This window comes from Sarcophilus harrisii, chromosome 2, assembly GCF_902635505.1.
Source record: "Sarcophilus harrisii chromosome 2, mSarHar1.11, whole genome shotgun sequence".
Taxonomy (NCBI): Eukaryota; Metazoa; Chordata; class Mammalia; order Dasyuromorphia; family Dasyuridae; genus Sarcophilus; species Sarcophilus harrisii.
Window position 1 is genome coordinate 587,849,685 of NC_045427.1, and position 16,670 is coordinate 587,866,354.

Below are 16,670 nucleotides of genomic sequence, written 5' to 3' on the forward strand. Positions count from 1 at the left end.
CAAACTGGCTCCTGGGAAACTTTATTAAAAAAAGAACAGAAGGAAATAGAAGTTGCTTCTTCAAAAAAGTCAAAAAAAGTCTTGACTTTGTTGGAATCTTTACAAACTGTTAAGTTATTAGAGTTGATAGAGACAATAATTATCTAATTTATCATGGTTCAGTATGATTAATCTGATCCTACAAGAAGATGTTATGGGCCAGAAGAAACAAGGTACTAAGTACAACTGATAGAAACAATGCTTGTGTTCACACCTTTAGAGAGCTCATATAAGCAAGAAGTATTTAAGTACCCATTGGAATTCACACATTTGGGAGATTTCAGGGTTTAGTATGAGATATCCGAATTCACACTTTCCTTAATCCCTGCCTCCAGAAGGAGGAGTTAACCTTTGGGAGATCATATATAAAGAGGCTCTTAGCTTCGGGTGAGTTACTTCAGAACATTGTCAGGGGTCGAAGAGGAACACTGGGGAGACTGAGAGCCAGGAGCACTCTGGGAGATACAGAAGTTCCAGAAAGCTGCCCAGCCCCAGGCAAGGAGGTGCTAGCTGGAGGCTGAAGAAAGCAGAGGCAGAAGCAAGGGACAATCTGCAAGAACTCTTGGAACCAAGCAGAGAGATAGGCCTCTGAGCTAATCGGGCCCAAGGAAAGAGATAAGAAATAAAGATCTGAACTTTTATCATCTGGCTGCGTTTGAGGTGATTATTACTTTTAACTGAAACTAAGACTGCCTCCAGAAAACCTCCCCAAGAAACCCGCTCCCAGAGAGAACGATTATATTATATTTTAAAGAAGAAAAACACCACTTGACTTCAATATATATCTTTGTCTGGGTCTCATTTTATTTTCTGAAATTTTTAGTCAGTAAACTAATGTACGTAAACCAGTTATGTCAGTTATGAGGTTAAATAAGAATATTGATTAATAGTAATTTAACAAAGTTTCCTTCTGAATTCAGAAGCCCATAACACAGTAGCACACTGTTAGCAGCCTTAATTTTACTGGACTTAATCTAGCTTGAAACAATTGAGAGGGGAAAAAAAAGCAAAGTTCAAAATTAATAACAGCAGAACCTTTCTAAAGTCCAATAAAAATTTCAAATACCTTATTTGACAGTAGTAGAAAATTGTTTGCACTGAATTTAGTTGATTATTTCTATAATTTAAAAAAAATTGATGCATTTTATTTGTAGAGTGATATTTTGTCATAATGTAGAAAAGAAAGATTAAAGCAATCTGGAGGTTTTTACAAAATGATCAAACTTGGGGCAGTTAGGTTGCTCAGTGGATAGAACACCAGCCCTGAAGTCAGGAGGACCTTAGTTCAAATCTGATTTCAGACATTTAACATTTCCTAGCTGTGTGACCCTGGGCAAGTCATTTAACCTCAATTGCCTCAGGGGAAAAAAAAGATGATCAAACTTAAGGATCAATGAAATATTGACTTATCAACAAGAATTTTAATTTATTAATTTATAATTGGGTGGAGGAAGGCATCTACTATGAAAAATAGAGTACTTATGTCAAATAGCCAGAGCATTCCTTTCCTATTTTCAAAGTGCTAGAGAATCCTAACTAATGATGAATTAGAAGATTGATTTGGGAGTATGGAATTATAAAGCAGGGATTTCTGGGTATTTTAAAAAATTAATCTATTTTCAGCTGGACCCTCATAGCAATCCTTTTTTCCTCTCTATTACATTCCCCAATATCTATTTAAAATCTCTTTCTCTCCTCAAAACTATATTTCCTTTCTTCCTCTTGACAGAAGTCCTTGCTTCCTATTCTACTGAGAAAATAGAAGCATCCACTGAAAGCTCCCTTTTTTTCCCTATTCTATATATACTTCAGTCCCTCTTTATCACCATTCATTCTTGTTTCTTTCTTTTTTTTTTTTCTAGTTTTTGATGAAAAGACAATCTTTCTTACCAAGGTCAACATCTCTATTTTGGCTCTTAATCTTGCATTATCTTCCTTCCTCTCTTTTTATTCAGGAACTAGATCTCTAGAAAATCTGTTTATTTCATTTATCTTCAATTTCTTCCTGTTTACTGGCACTGGCTTCTTTACCACCTATAGATACACAGTTCTTCCCTATCCTTAATAATGCTATATTTGACCCTGTCATTTCTTAAGGTTCTTCTGTGTTTCTTTTCCATGTTGGAGTCAAACTCCTAGAAAGGGTCATCACATTTATTGCCTCATTTCTTCACCTTCCTCTTTCCCAAATTTCCATTGATTTCATTTCTCAGGTTTCATTCTACTTTACTGCATAACAGCTTATGTCATTGGCAAACACTTTGTATCATGCATATGATCTCCTCTGATGGCTCCTATAATATGATTCTGTTTTGATGCTTTCCTATAATATGATTCTTTTCCAGTGCTTTTCTTAATTAATTGACAGTTTCTTCCATCCCTCCCTCCCCCCCTTCTCCCTCTTCTCCTCCCTCTCTCCCTCCCTCTCATTCTCCCACTCCCTCCCTTTCTTTCTTTTCTCTCTCTCTCTGTACACACACACACACACACACACACATACATATAAATATATATATATATGTGTGTGTGTGTGTATATATATTTGGTTCATTAGCCTTCTAAATGGTTTTTCCCTAAAAACTTTTTTCTCTTTATATTCTCTCCCTTGGATTCGCTTATCTCCATACAGGTGACTTCCAAATCTATATATACAGCTCTAAATTCTTTTATGAATGCTAGTTCCTCATTAGCAATTGCTTTCCAGACAACTACAACTTCTATAAATATCTCAAACTTACCATATTTTATTTTATTTTATTTTTATAGCTTTTTATTTACAAGTTATATGCATGGGTAATTTTACAGCATTGACAATTGCCAAACCTTTTGTTCCAACTTTTCCCTTCCTTCCTCCCATCCCCTCCCCTAGATGGCAAGTTGACAAATACATGTTAAATGTGTTAAAGTATAAATTAAATATATTATAAGTATACATGTCCAAACAGTTATTTTGCTGTACAAAAAGAATAGGATTTTTAAATAGTGTACTATTAGTCTGTGAAGGAAATAAAAAATGCAGGCAGACAAAAATATAGGGATTGGGAATTCTATGTAATGGTTCTTAGTCATCTCCCAGAGTTCTTTCGCTGGGTGTAGCTGGTTCAATTCATTACTGCTCTATTGGAACTGATTTGGTTCATCTCATTGTTGAAGATGGCCATGTCCATCAGAATTGATCATCATATAGTATTGTTGTTGAAGTATATAATGATCTCCTGGTCCTGCTCATTTCACTGGGCATCAGTTCATGTAAGTCTCTCCAGGCCTTTCTGAAATCATGCTGCTGGTCATTTCTTACCAAACAATAATATTCCATCCATATTTTATTTTTTATAAAGCTTTTTTATTTTCAAAACATATGCACTGATAATTTGACAACACTGACTACTTGCATAGTCCTGTGTTTTTTATTTTTTCCTCCTTTCCCTCCACCCCTTCCCCTAGATGGCAAAACTTACCATATGTTAAAGAAAACACATTTCCCTCAACTCATACCTTTTTCAACTTCCTGATGCTATTAAGAATATCACTATTTTGCCAGGGACTGAGAAACCCAGTAGTTCTTTGGATCTTTCAGACTCACAAGTTACCTTCCAGTCTGGAAACATCCATCTCAGGCCATTTATGCTTAGGCAAAGAAATTCAAAAGAAATCCAAAGAAGAAGAGGCAGCCAGGGCCTTGAGGTTCTGATTCTGGCTTAGTAGGCTAAGTACTTGTTCTAGTGGCTATGTGTGAGTAGTCATCATTCTATGACTAGGGAAATTGTGTGCATCTCTTTCACTCTTCCCAGGAAGATCCTGAGAGAGGTAGTTATAAGCCACATTTCAAAAGAGTAAAAAAAGAGAGAAAGGAGTGAGGAGGAAAGACATGCCTCCTTTTAAAATAATGAAGTGCAATGAATAACTATAAAAGACTTGGTTCTTCTCAGTGGTTCAGTGATCCAAGGCAATCCCAAATAAACTTTGGATAAAAAATGCTTTCTGGTTCCAGAAAGAGCACTATAAAGACTGAATGTAAATCAACACATGCTATGTAAAAAAATGACATACCATCCCTTTTATCCTAAATAGGGAGCAGTAAGAAACAAACATAAGGACCACTCTGAGTTTGCAGTCATCCCAAATCCTTCATTGCTGAGCCAGAATACATGTGGCCCACTGAAGATAGCCCAAGGTACTGCAGATAGAGGAGGGTTCCTGTTTGCCCACATTTCATATTTTCCCCATCACTTAACCTTGTTGGCCACCTTCCAAACAATTTCTCCTAGTGATTCTTGTATTGTTGGGTTGTTGTTGTTTTTCACAGCGTCCTTGGACAGGAGAAATAGTAGTATATAAAGGCCAAGCACTGAACTTTTCAGTCCTTTCTCAGTAATTTAGGCAACTTCAGTTTTTGCCAGTATATTTGGTAGTCTGGTAACGAGTTAACATTCAACAAGGATTAATAAATGAGTAAATTATGCCTGTGTTGGCCATTTTGTTTCCAAACTAATGGTTTGTTTATAAATGGGTTAACTGATGGCTGGTTTGTTGAGTCTGGCAATGTGCCAATCTGTTTAGCTATAGCACAGAGTATAGGAGGAGTTCAGCATTCCAGCTGGCTGTAATAGAATACCCAAATGGGAGAACTCCTACATTTTATAAATTGGCTTTGGGGAGGGGTGGGAGAGAAGTGATATTATTTTGCAACTTAATTCATGAATTCCTAAAGTTGAGAAGAATAAAATTTGTTTCAAAATTTTGTATTTAGAACATATATGTGCTTCATATTTAAAGTGAATTTTCCATAGGATTTAGTGAGACTGTTTTTGTTTTTAACTGTCCAGAATAGTCTTATAAACAAAGATGCTCAACCAAGTTTATTGAAACAGAATTTTTCCATGGAAATTGTACAATATTTCCAGTTCACAGGCTCTTTATCTAACAGCCTTTCTTCCTACAGATAATTATTGGCAGAAGTACATTCTGTCAAGTTTGTGTGCTGTATTTCTGAAAAGGCCTTGAATTGAGCCATTGTTTCCCCCTGAGATAGCCTAAATTTTTCACTGAACAGAGAGCAGGGTGTAAAAAGGCACCTTGTGTACAATTGTTGGCAAGGTTTGGAAGTGAATTAAAATCTCCAGAAAGTCTGGGCAGTGCTGTTCTGAGTAGCATTGAGCTCTTTGGAAGCACAGTTAGCTCAGACATTCCAATGCTGTGAGGCAGCACTAGGGACACAGTTCGACTCTACAGTCTAATTTAGAGAGAGCAAGAACGAACATGGATCTGGACCAATAATTTTATGAAGATCTGGTAGTTTCCCTTTTCTAGTGGTCCAGTTATATTCATATATTGCATTTTATATACATGTGTGCATATCAACATATACAAGGATATTTATACATGTATGTGTGTAACATAGATACATTACATTATATATTATATACTTATACATATGTTGTCAGAAGAGATAAGATGGAAGTTTTTCTCTGAATTATTAATAGTGAAAATTACTCTTTGGAAAACTGAATATTGAACTTCTTGCAGTAAAAACAGTATTACTAAATAATTTTTGGGAGAACACAAATTTAAAACACAGACATTTCCCTTTCTTCTTTTTTGTTCTTTCTTTTACCATTAACTCATTGGTCATGAGTCCATGGTCATAGACCAGGAATGATGTTTATTCCTTTTCTTAACTGTGCTTTGCACATAGTAGATGCTTAATAACTGTTTCTTAAATTGAATCATTTAGCGTCAGAGAAGCCTCAGATCCCAAACTAATATTTATTTTGGTTACTTAACTTTCCATATGGTTTAGGTGCCGGGAGGCTGGAACAGAATCCCTCATTTCTTCAGTTTTAGGATTCTATTAAACAGCTTCCTCAGAAAATCAACCAATTTTTTTTTTTAAAGCATCAATCATTTAGGGACAGAACTTGCTAAAAGCTTCTAGAAGAAGAAATTGAAATGCTAATTTCCTAACAAGTAATGAGGTATAGGGAATGGTATCAAGTAAATTTATAAGGAAATGGAAAGTTCCCAGTCTCCACTAGTATCCTTGTAATGTCAAAAGCAACAACAACAACAACAACAACAAAAAGAGGGAAAAGGCCGCCAACACATTGAGTGAACTCTTTTTTGGAAAACTTCTAAAAACACTTGGATGGAAAGTTGCAGAGGTTGGACATCAGGCATGGATGGTTCATAATCTGCCTTGCCTTGGATACACACAGAGGACCATAAGAGTAGAGTATACACTGGTACTTGAAGTAAAAATCAGGTAAAGTAGAGGAATGAGTAAGCTGTAGCACAGGATGGTGCTAAGCAAAGTTTGAGAGGAGGCAGTTAATCTTAAACGATTGTTCCCTTATCCTCCCGGTCACAGCAGAGCTGGGCTTGGAGCCAGGACTGACTAGAGAGGTAACCACGGACGTCACTTTTGTTAGCCTCTGTTTCTCCATCTGTAAGATGAGGCGGGTATACTCTGGGACGTCTAAGGTTCCTCCTAGTTCTTATTCGTGATCCTAGAATCCGAAGCCATTCTAGGAAAGTCTTGGGTGTCCTAGGACCTTTGGCTCCGTTTTTCTCAAACTCCGTTTCACAAAATCTATGCTCAGGGAAACATTTCACACCCAATGACAGGGAGGAATGAGTGACGGTACGATCAAAGATGTGGATCAAGAGCTAGGGAACTTCAGGGGTCTTTTAGTTGGAGGGGCACCGGCCGTTGGATGTGGGGTTACTAGTCAGTCGTGCTCAGCGCCGCGTTTGGCGTACCAGGCTGAGGGTCGAAGCTGGGGGCGGCTGCTTCCATTTGACCCGGTCATTTTCTCTTCTAGAAAACAAGGCAGATCTTCTCAAAGTTCTCAAAGCAAGCGTCCTCGGTCCCCATCCTCGGTCCCATCCCTGCAAGGTCTCTCGGGCAGAAAAGCCTGGAAGTGGGAGGGGTCGGGGGGCAGGTGGCTCCGGGGGCACCGACTAAGCAGGGCGGAAGATGGGAAACTCAGCGAGCCCGCCGAGCTGCGAGGAGGGGGCGACGGCCCGAGCGCCGCCAGCTCCCGCGCCGGCTGGGTGGGGCGGGGGGAGCCGGGGAGGAAAGGGTTTCCCTGCTGGGGGTCTCTGCGGCGGGCGGCGGGGGCGGGGCCGGGGCTCGCAGGCAGAGCCGCCGCGGGCCGGGGTCACGGCGCCCCCGCGGCCCCCAGGGCCCCTCGGCTCGCTCCGCCCGGGGCGGGCCCTCCGTCCGCCCGCCCGCCCGCTCGCCCCGGGGCGGCCGCTGCTGAGTTCTGGGAAATCCCAGCCCCAGGGCGGGGGCCGCCTCGAGCTGCCGCCAGCGCCTCGGCGGCTCTCCCGGACCGAGCGGAGGGGCAGCCGCGGCTTGGGCGGGGGGAAGGAGGCGGAGGAGGACTAGGACGGGGAGAAGACTGCAGCGGAGGAGGAGGAGGAGGGGCCAGAGGAGACCCTCGCGGCGCCCCCTCCCCCGCCCCCAGGCAAGTGGAGGGGAGCGTGGGCGGGAAGGCTAGGGGCCCGGGGGAGGCTGGGGCGGGCAGGTAGCTCCAGAGGGCAGGGAAAGCGCGGACCGGAGTAGACGGAACCGGACCGGTCCGTCCCGAGGCGGCCGCAGAGGAGGGCGCCCGGTGAAGCCTGGTCCGGGGCTGCTCCGCTCCTGGTCCTGGGGGCGCTGCCCGAGCCCCCGGCCCGGAGGAGGAGAAGGGCTCGCTCCTCACCGGCACACCCCGCGCGCGCTCTCTCGCCCCCAGCCCGGTGCCATTCACTGCCTCACGCACACTCCCTGGGCGACCTGGAGCGGGCAGCGAAACTGAGGCGCCCCACGCGCCCTGTAGCTCGGCCCGCACTCGGCCCCCGCGCGCGCGGCGAAACTGGGGCGCCGCACACCCTCCGCGCTCGGCACTCACCCACCCTCACACTCACTGGTGAGCGCGAGCGAGCCGGAGAAACCGAGCGCCGCACACACCCAGCGCCCGGGACACGGGGGGCCACAGTCGGGCGTCGGAACTTAGGCCAGATACGGGACCCCCCGCCCCCCGCACACGCGCACGCTCCCTCCCCTCCCCCACCCCCACACGGCTGGCTCCGGGCAGCGGGACAACGATCGATCGAACCGAGCCGCGACGCGGGGCGCGCTCCCGGAGTCCGTTGCGCGGGGCCCTGCCCTGAGATCGGTGAGGCTGACCTGGCTCCATCCCGGGGGAGGAGGAGAAGTTGAGACCGATCGTGGTTTCCACCCGACCCGTAGGTGTCAACCGTTACCTACGTGCGTGCGGAGGCGAATGGGCCAGCACGTGTGAAGGGGAGACGTTCGGGCCCAGCGAGAGATGGTCCAGGTAATTCACGACCCTCCAGGGACCGGGCTTGAAGGCAGGGAGGTGACCGCGAGTCGTGAGGGCGCCTTTTTTTTTTTTTTTTTTTTTTTTTAAACGACATGACTCCCTACCCTCACTCTTTGATTTTTTTTTCTATGTGAGATTGGTCCCTTGGAGGAAAGAAAATGGCGAGATTGATGAGGACTGTGGCCCCTTTGGAGTCTTTCAAGGAAAACGTCTGGGGAGGAGAGGGCGAATTCTTGGAGACCTTTACTTACGTCGGGTCCCGGGAAATATAATGTTGGGTGGCTGGAAGGCTGGCTAAAGGGTTTTTCCCACTTTTGAAGTTCTTTAGTGCTATACACTCACTCACTCACTCACACTCTCTCTCTCTCTCTCTCTCTCTCTCTCTCTCTCTCTCTCTCTCTCTATTTCTGAGGTAGAATTTGCCCTCGATGTGAAATCTGTAGGTAGTATAAAAAAAGGATAGAAAATAAGCTCCTTCCCTTCCCGGTAAAAGAATGATTGCCAAATATTTGGGATAACAGATAGAAATGCTAGGTAGGCGGAAGAAGTACCAGATCCATAGGGAATAGGATTATGTGAAGAGAAACAGTGATTTAAACGTGGTTTTTCAGTGGCCCGTGAGAATGCACTCTGTTTTATTTGGATGGGCCAGTGTCAGTTTCCTGAAAATCTGATAGCTGTATTCCATATGTCCTTGGAAGGATTGAACCGCCTGCACCAAAGAAATCTGGCAACTTCCCTTAAAGTCAAGACGTTTGTACAGAATGCCTAAGTACCCTGGCCCAGTGCAGAACTCTTGTCCTGAAAGGCGTGTGATGTATAGGTCATACCAAAAGATTGCCCGCTATCATCCTGGGTATCCGATTCTGCTCTCATTTCCATTTTTTTTTAAAGAGTCTTTTATAGTGTACTGTATTTTAGAGAAATAAAGAATATGATCAGGATTATTCAGAGAAATGCATATTTCCTAGTAGAAGTGCCAAGTTCATTTACTGCCCCAAAGAGGAATTGAATTCTCCTTTATAATCTGGAGACTTGCTAAAGTCTTGGCATCCATGCCATGGGCCATAAAATAGGTAAGACTGTAGTAGAATGAATCCCTTCTAGTACTTCTGGTAACTCCTTGGATGGAATCTGAGATGTTGTTCCAAATTCTGGAGTAGAGTGGATTGCACATTTCCTTGTGTTTAGAGGTATATGTGTGAAGATCTTCCATTTACTTGAATAATTTTCTTTCAAAATCCATAGTGAATATGAAATTTGTATTCTAAAAAGCAATTAAAAAGAAAAAAAAACAAATGTAGAGTGTTATTGTAGAATTATATACACACACATATATATACATCTCTCTCTCTCTCTCTCTCTCTCTCTCTCTCTCTCTCTCTCTCTCTCCCCTCACTGTATTTGTTTGGAGTAATATATGGAATAAAGGGAATGGTTTCCCATGTATGGGGAAGAGGACGCATATTCAGGGTTAATTCTCTTTTGTTGTTGCTGTTTGTCCTTCCTTCTTCCAGAGGACTATCACATTTGGGAGGTGAGGCCATGGCATATAAATGATTTGGATTTAAATGAAGGGGGCTATGCAAAGCCAGTCTCATTTTCTTTCCTGGTGCCATGTGGGTCCAGTGGCAAGATATAGAACCCACTGCATCCAGTTTGTATGTATTGATTTGGCAGCCTTTCACTTACAAATGTTCAACTTAAAACCATGCTACAAACCTGTCATAGTTTCTGCCACATCTCTGGCTCTTCTCTGCCTGCTAGAATTCTCATTGCTGTTGCTTTAGGAGCAATTGTGAAGTGAAAGCAGAAATAATGACTTAGAAGAACTGACTCCCAGGATCCAATGATCCCAGGCAAAGTTGACTTTGATCATTCATTTTTTTATGCAAGTAATCTTAGGCAGGGCTTTCAGTCATTCACATATTGGTATGAAATAATTGCATGATGTTTCCTAAAACCTACAGTCATAGAAACTGAGGTAGATAATTTTAGAGTATGGAGAACTTTGGGAGATTGGATAAACTTAGTTGAAATACTGCATTGGGGAATTTAAGGCAACATGAATAACTCATTGAAGGAGTATAAAAATATGGAAGAGGAGTTGCCAAAGACAGACTATTTCATATTTCATTTTTTCATAGGGTCTAACAAACTCAGGGAAGGGGGAAAGAAAAGGGTTCCTCATCCTATTAGTAGGAGACTTTATGCTCTGGTATTGGCTCTGTTTTTAATTAGAGATATGTCCTTAGGAAAGTAATTATAGCCTCTTTTAGTCTATTTCCTCCTCAATAAAAGGAGAAAGTGTGAAAGTATGACTGAGTCGGACTTGGCCTGGGACTTGTTGGATAAAGAGAGCCAGAATGTTTTGGGTTTAAGGCATGTTCTTAGACATAAATCCCAAGATATCTTGCAAGGTTATATGGGATCAACTTTAGATTCAGACTTTTAATTAAATGATACCATTGGTATATCATTCTTCACACCAATAATAGCTTTCCATATTTTGGTTTACCATCGCCAAGTTTGCAAACCAAGGAATATCACTATTAAGGGATGAAAAGTTCAGGGATTAGGTAAAAGGCAGAGCAAATAGCTTACATCATAAAATCACTGCCCTTTAGAGGGGTTTGCTTTTTGGAAATGGGAAGAGGGCATGTTGAATTTTAAAACAATAAAGTCATCAGTGAGACTTTGTGATGATCAAGAAAACAAAATGGTATGTTTCACATATTTACATATCTAAAGACATTAATTGTACTTGATCCAATACAATCTTTCTTTCTGCAGGCTAGGACTTACTAGACATTGAATCTCTCTAACATAATGTCTAAAAACCCAGGCATGCTTCCATGCCAAGATGAGTTATCAGAGTAGAACTTTAGTGGAGGCTTACTTGAACTAATTACTTGAAGGAAAAAAAAAAGAGACCAACTTTTTAAATCTCAGGGAAACATTTCCTGAAAATTTTCTTTATCCAAACATGATATCCACAATCCATTATATTTTAAGGAATGGGATGGGATTGTTGATTAACAATGTCTAGTTGCATTTTTGCACTAAATTAAGGACCAAAATAAATTAATAATATAAATGATGTTATATTTACTTTTTTCTTAAGGCATCTGAAATATTATCATCCATGAATAACAACAATTTTGACATTTTAACCATCCTATTTAAATAATTCCATTCACTAAGAAATTATTTATTGCCCCCTTTATATTAGGGGGCTTTGTTAAGTACTAGGAATACAAAGACAAAAAAGAAATCATCTCAGTTGTCAAGCAGCTTAAATGAAATATATATTCATATAATTGGAGAAGGAAATAGCAAATTACTTCAGTATCTTTGCAGAGAAAATCCCAAATGGAGTCATACGAAATTGAACAACAACAATAAAAATTCATATAGTCCCTCAAACATTCAGTCTACCTAAAAAAAAAAAAAAATCAACCTCTAAAATTCTTACTATATTCTTTGGGTCTTTAAAAAAAAAAAACTATGAATTCTATTGAAAATTATGTTTTAGTTTAACTTATATAGTAAAACCTTGACTATCAGATAAAATGTATAATAAGGAGACATGTTATAAAATAAAAGTGGATTAAAAGAATTGTGTGGAGGGTATCAAAATTTACATTCCTTTACATGGCCAAGGTCTCCCATTGTATCCAAGACCATCTCTAGTCATGCTGATCTATATCTTGCCATTGGATCCAGATGGCTCCATAGGAAAAAGGGAGCCTAGTGACTTTGCACAGTCCTCCCTCACTTAAATCCAATTCATTTGCAAGTTATGGCATCACCTTATGTTATGGTTCTCTTCAAGAATGAAGGACAAACGATAACAATCATATATGTAAGAATCAGTACCTTTTCATAGGACCCAGAATTCAGCCTAGTACTATTACTAGTATAATTCAGTTACAATGTGAGCTATCCTAGGAACCCTCTATCATTTATAACATTCTATAGCAAAAAAAAAATAAATAAATAAAATAAATGTTCTAGTTTTAAACAATTGGCTTACAGACTTTTCGAACTTTTGGGGAACTCAGATATATCCTGTAGACAGTTTCTTTTTTAAAAATGAGATTTGTGAGTTCATCTGGGTGAAGAGCTGAATGGTTGCTACCAAGGCAGATTCAAATATTTTCTTTTTTGCATAATATTATTCTGGGACACTGGGAGGTTAAGTAACTTTACCAGACTCATAATAGAGTTTAGCACTTTCTCCACTGTGCTACATCGCCTCCATATAAACAATTATTGCAAAGATAGTGGTTTTTAAGTATATCTTAAAAATAAATTAGTTATTTTGACTTATGGAATTTATGTCTTTTTACAATTTCAGCACTAGATGTTTAAAATAAAAGTGTGACTAGATTCCTTAAAAATAATTACAAAATGAAGAATATTATAGGAGTCCATGCTTAGTGATTAGTTTATCATTTCACTTTTTACTTTGCCAGTTATATTTATTTTTTTATCCCATTTCTCTGAGAGGGTTAGGGATTCTGTGATTCTTTCTGTATATCTTCAGAGATGGGAAAAGGGATTAGCTCAGTTCTGGTTAATAATTAGAAAAATTACAGAATATTATTGGGACTCCAGGATATCAGAGGGTTACCCTCCTAGAGAACCTCACCATCACAGGGGAAATACTGTAGTGGGCTTAATTACTTTCTTTTATACTATAATCCAAAACCTGTCCCCTGAGGGAATTACAAGGGTCTTCTTGGGAAAGGAAAACAAAGACTAGAGAAATTTTATTTCCACTGGGTTTTTTTTTTTTTTTTTTTGTCATTGGAACCTAAATCAATTTATGTGTGTGTGTATCATAAATGTTTAAATGTAGAATTATTTCTAGCTTAAAATGATTATTCTAAGGCTTGTCCCTGAAGAGTAAAGTTAATGATACTCAAAGAACAGAAGGTTTGTGTTGGGTGTAAGTTAAAAAACAACATGTTATCATTGAAGAATTGTGCATGAGAATGTCATAAAGGAGAGATTTGTGATGAGAAAAAGAGGTGGGCTGATCACTTACTGAGAGCAAGGGATAACTGATAAGATAGCTTATGTATACATACCATCAAGTCCAGAAATTTAGAGGAAAGGTGCCAGCAATTTGCATGGGCTACCTGTAGAGGACTTAATAGAATATATGAACAAGTTGCATACAACAACAAAATGTAAATGAATTTATAATCCCCTTTGTTGAATACCCACATCAATAGGGTAACAGATCATTGAAATATTGAAGTATCAGGACTTGAGAAAGAGGGAATGGAAATGCTTTCCCTTCACCAATTCTGATTATGCTCCTCCTATACCATTTTAGGTTTTAGGAAAATAAAGTAGAAGTATAAAAAGCTTGTTTCTGTTATATCTGGAGGAGAATTTACAAGCACCAAAAAGATCATTGAATTATGTATTATGTTCAAAATAATTTTCAAAAACAATGTGTGAGAAGCCTGGTAATCTTTTGTTAACTCCATATAGTGGAACACATCTGATTCCTTAGACTGAGACTGAACTGGGTGTAGAAGGAATGTCTGCCCTGGCCTCACTTGCAGTTTCCACCCTTGTTCCTGCATTAGCCTCATTCTCTTACCACATGCTCCTGGACCTAATTCCATGTTGGCTCCACTTTTTCACCTCTGTTGCTTTACTGGCTTTAATCTACTCTTTGCTATCTACTCAGTGTTGTTGCTCTTACCCTGTTGGCCATGTCTTTCTGATTCCAAAGCTAGAATAAATTGGAGATCCAAAATGTGAAATTCTACTTTAGTTTTGCTTCTGGTTATTGATTTTGTACTTTTGTTCTTGTTGTCTTTCTCAAGAACATAATTTTAGAATAATTTTGCTTTAAAGTTCTGAGATTTAAATGTCTTGATGTCTTTTCATTAATTATTACAACTTAAACTTGACCTGTACCAATAATGGACAATTGACTACACCAAGTATGTGCAAATAAATAAAAACAATTTCACACAATAAAATCCTGCAGGAATATGGAAAGGGAAGGTCTTTATTAGTTTTATACATGTACTCTTTTGAATTATTTCCTAGATGAAAGCTACAACTATAATAACAAGTATTTTTTTTTTTTTTATTATAGTAACTTTTTATTGACAGAACCCATGCCAGGGTAATTTTTTTTTATAACACTATCCCTTGCATGCACTTCTGTTCCGTTTTTTCCCTCCCACCATCCACCCCCTCCCCTAGATGGCAAGCAGTCCTATATATGTTGAATATGTCATAGTATATCCTAGATACAATGTATGTGTGCAGATCCAAACAGTTTTCTTGTTGCACAGGGAGAATTGGATTCAGAAGGTAAAAATAACCCGGGAAGAAAAACAAAAATGCAAACAGTTTACATTCATTTCCCAGTGTTTTTTTCTTTGGGTGTAGTTGCTTCTGTCCATCATTGATCAGTTGAAACTGAATTAGGTCTCTTTTTCAAAGAAATCCACTTCCATCAGATTACATCTTCATACAGTATCGTTGTTGACATATCTAATGATCTCTTGATAACATAAGTATTTGATAAAACATTTGTAACATAAGATTTAAATGCTCTGTGAACAAAATAAGTGATATTTCTCAAATGTCATAAATTCTATTAGAATAAGATTTGTTCCTGTAACTTGTGTAAAATTTTCATTAGCACGATACTTGGCATAAAGCAAATGCTCAATAAGTTAGTGGAAATAACAGTCACACTAAATTATTTCATAGTAATTTGATTCCATGCTTACTTAATAGCCATTGAAAAAGAATAATTTCTTCATATGATGTAAATTAAAAGGTGATTAGTTCGATTATGCCCAGTAGCATTTGGGATCATCTAGTTTTAAAATGAAACTGAGGTTAATTTTATGCTATAAGTTTGTGAAGCTTTGTATTATGTGCAGCTAATATAGAGAAACCACAGTGTGTTCATAATTAAAGACATGGCAGAGGTAGAGGGCACTTCCTTTTTTGATTTTTTCACTTTAAATTCAAAGTATTAATATCAAAGATTTTGGAAAATTCCAGGGAATGGCAGAAATCAATGTGAAAATTCAATCCTACAACATATATTGTGAATGTTAGAGATTTAATAAAGCAAAACATTCTTCAGTATGGCAACATATCATGGCTTTCAACAATAAAATTATGTTGTTGGAGCTATTCCAAGCTACTATTTCTACTGTAATAGTTTCCAAAACAAGTATTGAAACCATATTGTTCTTTTAAATATAATGTGGCAGTTCAATTAATGATCATAATTTCTTCTAACCTCAAGAGAACTTCAGACATCTGTTAGTAGCAGGGATTGGATCTAATTTAAAATTTTTATGTCACTATCTGAGCCTGTCATATAATTAAATTCAATTTAACAAGCATTTGTTACACTTAATATTTGTTAGGGAGTACTTGACTATGAAGTCATACTATGAAGAAAAAAAGTACTTGACTGAAAGGAACTTACATTCTTTTGGGGGAAAACAAATATACACAAATAAGTAAATGCAAAATATATATAAAGGAAATATAAAATACTTAAACATTATTAAATGTTTCGAGGAATTAGTAGGAGGTATTTTAATATCTTTATACATGAACTTAAGTGTTTCCCCTCTCCCCATGATAGCTGCAACTAAATTAAAATAACAGGTGCTTAGTAAACTTTTGACATTTATAAGATTTAACATTCATGTATGAAATAAGGGTTTTTTTTCCAAATGTTGTATGAATTTTGATTTTGACTTGCTCTTAAAGATTGTGTAAGATATAATGAGAAGCTAATTTGTTCCTGAGTGATTCCAGTTTATTATGCTTCCATTCTTTTTGTCAAGGATATGATAGATTGAAAATTCATAGTGGTAGGTAATGGCAGGAAGTGAAGGAAAGAATTATAAAAGATTGTACACAGAAAAAAATTAAAAAGCTTCATGCAAATCCCTCGGAAAATAACTTTAAAACAGTAAAAATATTTAACCAATATAACACTATTGTAATAATACAATGGAATAGAACATATATTAGTAAGCAACAATGACATTTAATATAATGTTATAAATTATACTTACCTTGCTTAATTTTATATTAGCATATTAATTAAAGTAGCTTATTATGTTATAAATATTTTAACATATTAAGTAAATTACATCTATAGCACACTGAAAATAATTTTTTGAAAGTAGATAGTGCTTGGCATAATAAAATTATGGACTAGCTGTCAACAGGTGACATATATGTTATTCAGAAGCTGACTGGCTCAGATCAGATAAGTTTCAAAAG

The 16,670-nt window shown here is 38.7% G+C and overlaps 1 protein-coding gene across 1 annotated transcript in view; it reads left to right on the forward strand.

Annotated features, from left to right (window-relative positions):
- Positions 1-7,569: 7,569 nt before the first annotated feature.
- Positions 7,570-16,670, forward strand: part of LOC116421913 (1-phosphatidylinositol 4,5-bisphosphate phosphodiesterase epsilon-1-like) — a 64,445-nt gene continuing 55,344 nt past the window's right edge. The window contains exon 1 of the mRNA XM_031956089.1: positions 7,570-8,363. The gene's annotated coding sequence lies outside the window, so the exon portion shown is untranslated. The remainder of the gene's footprint in view (positions 8,364-16,670) is intronic.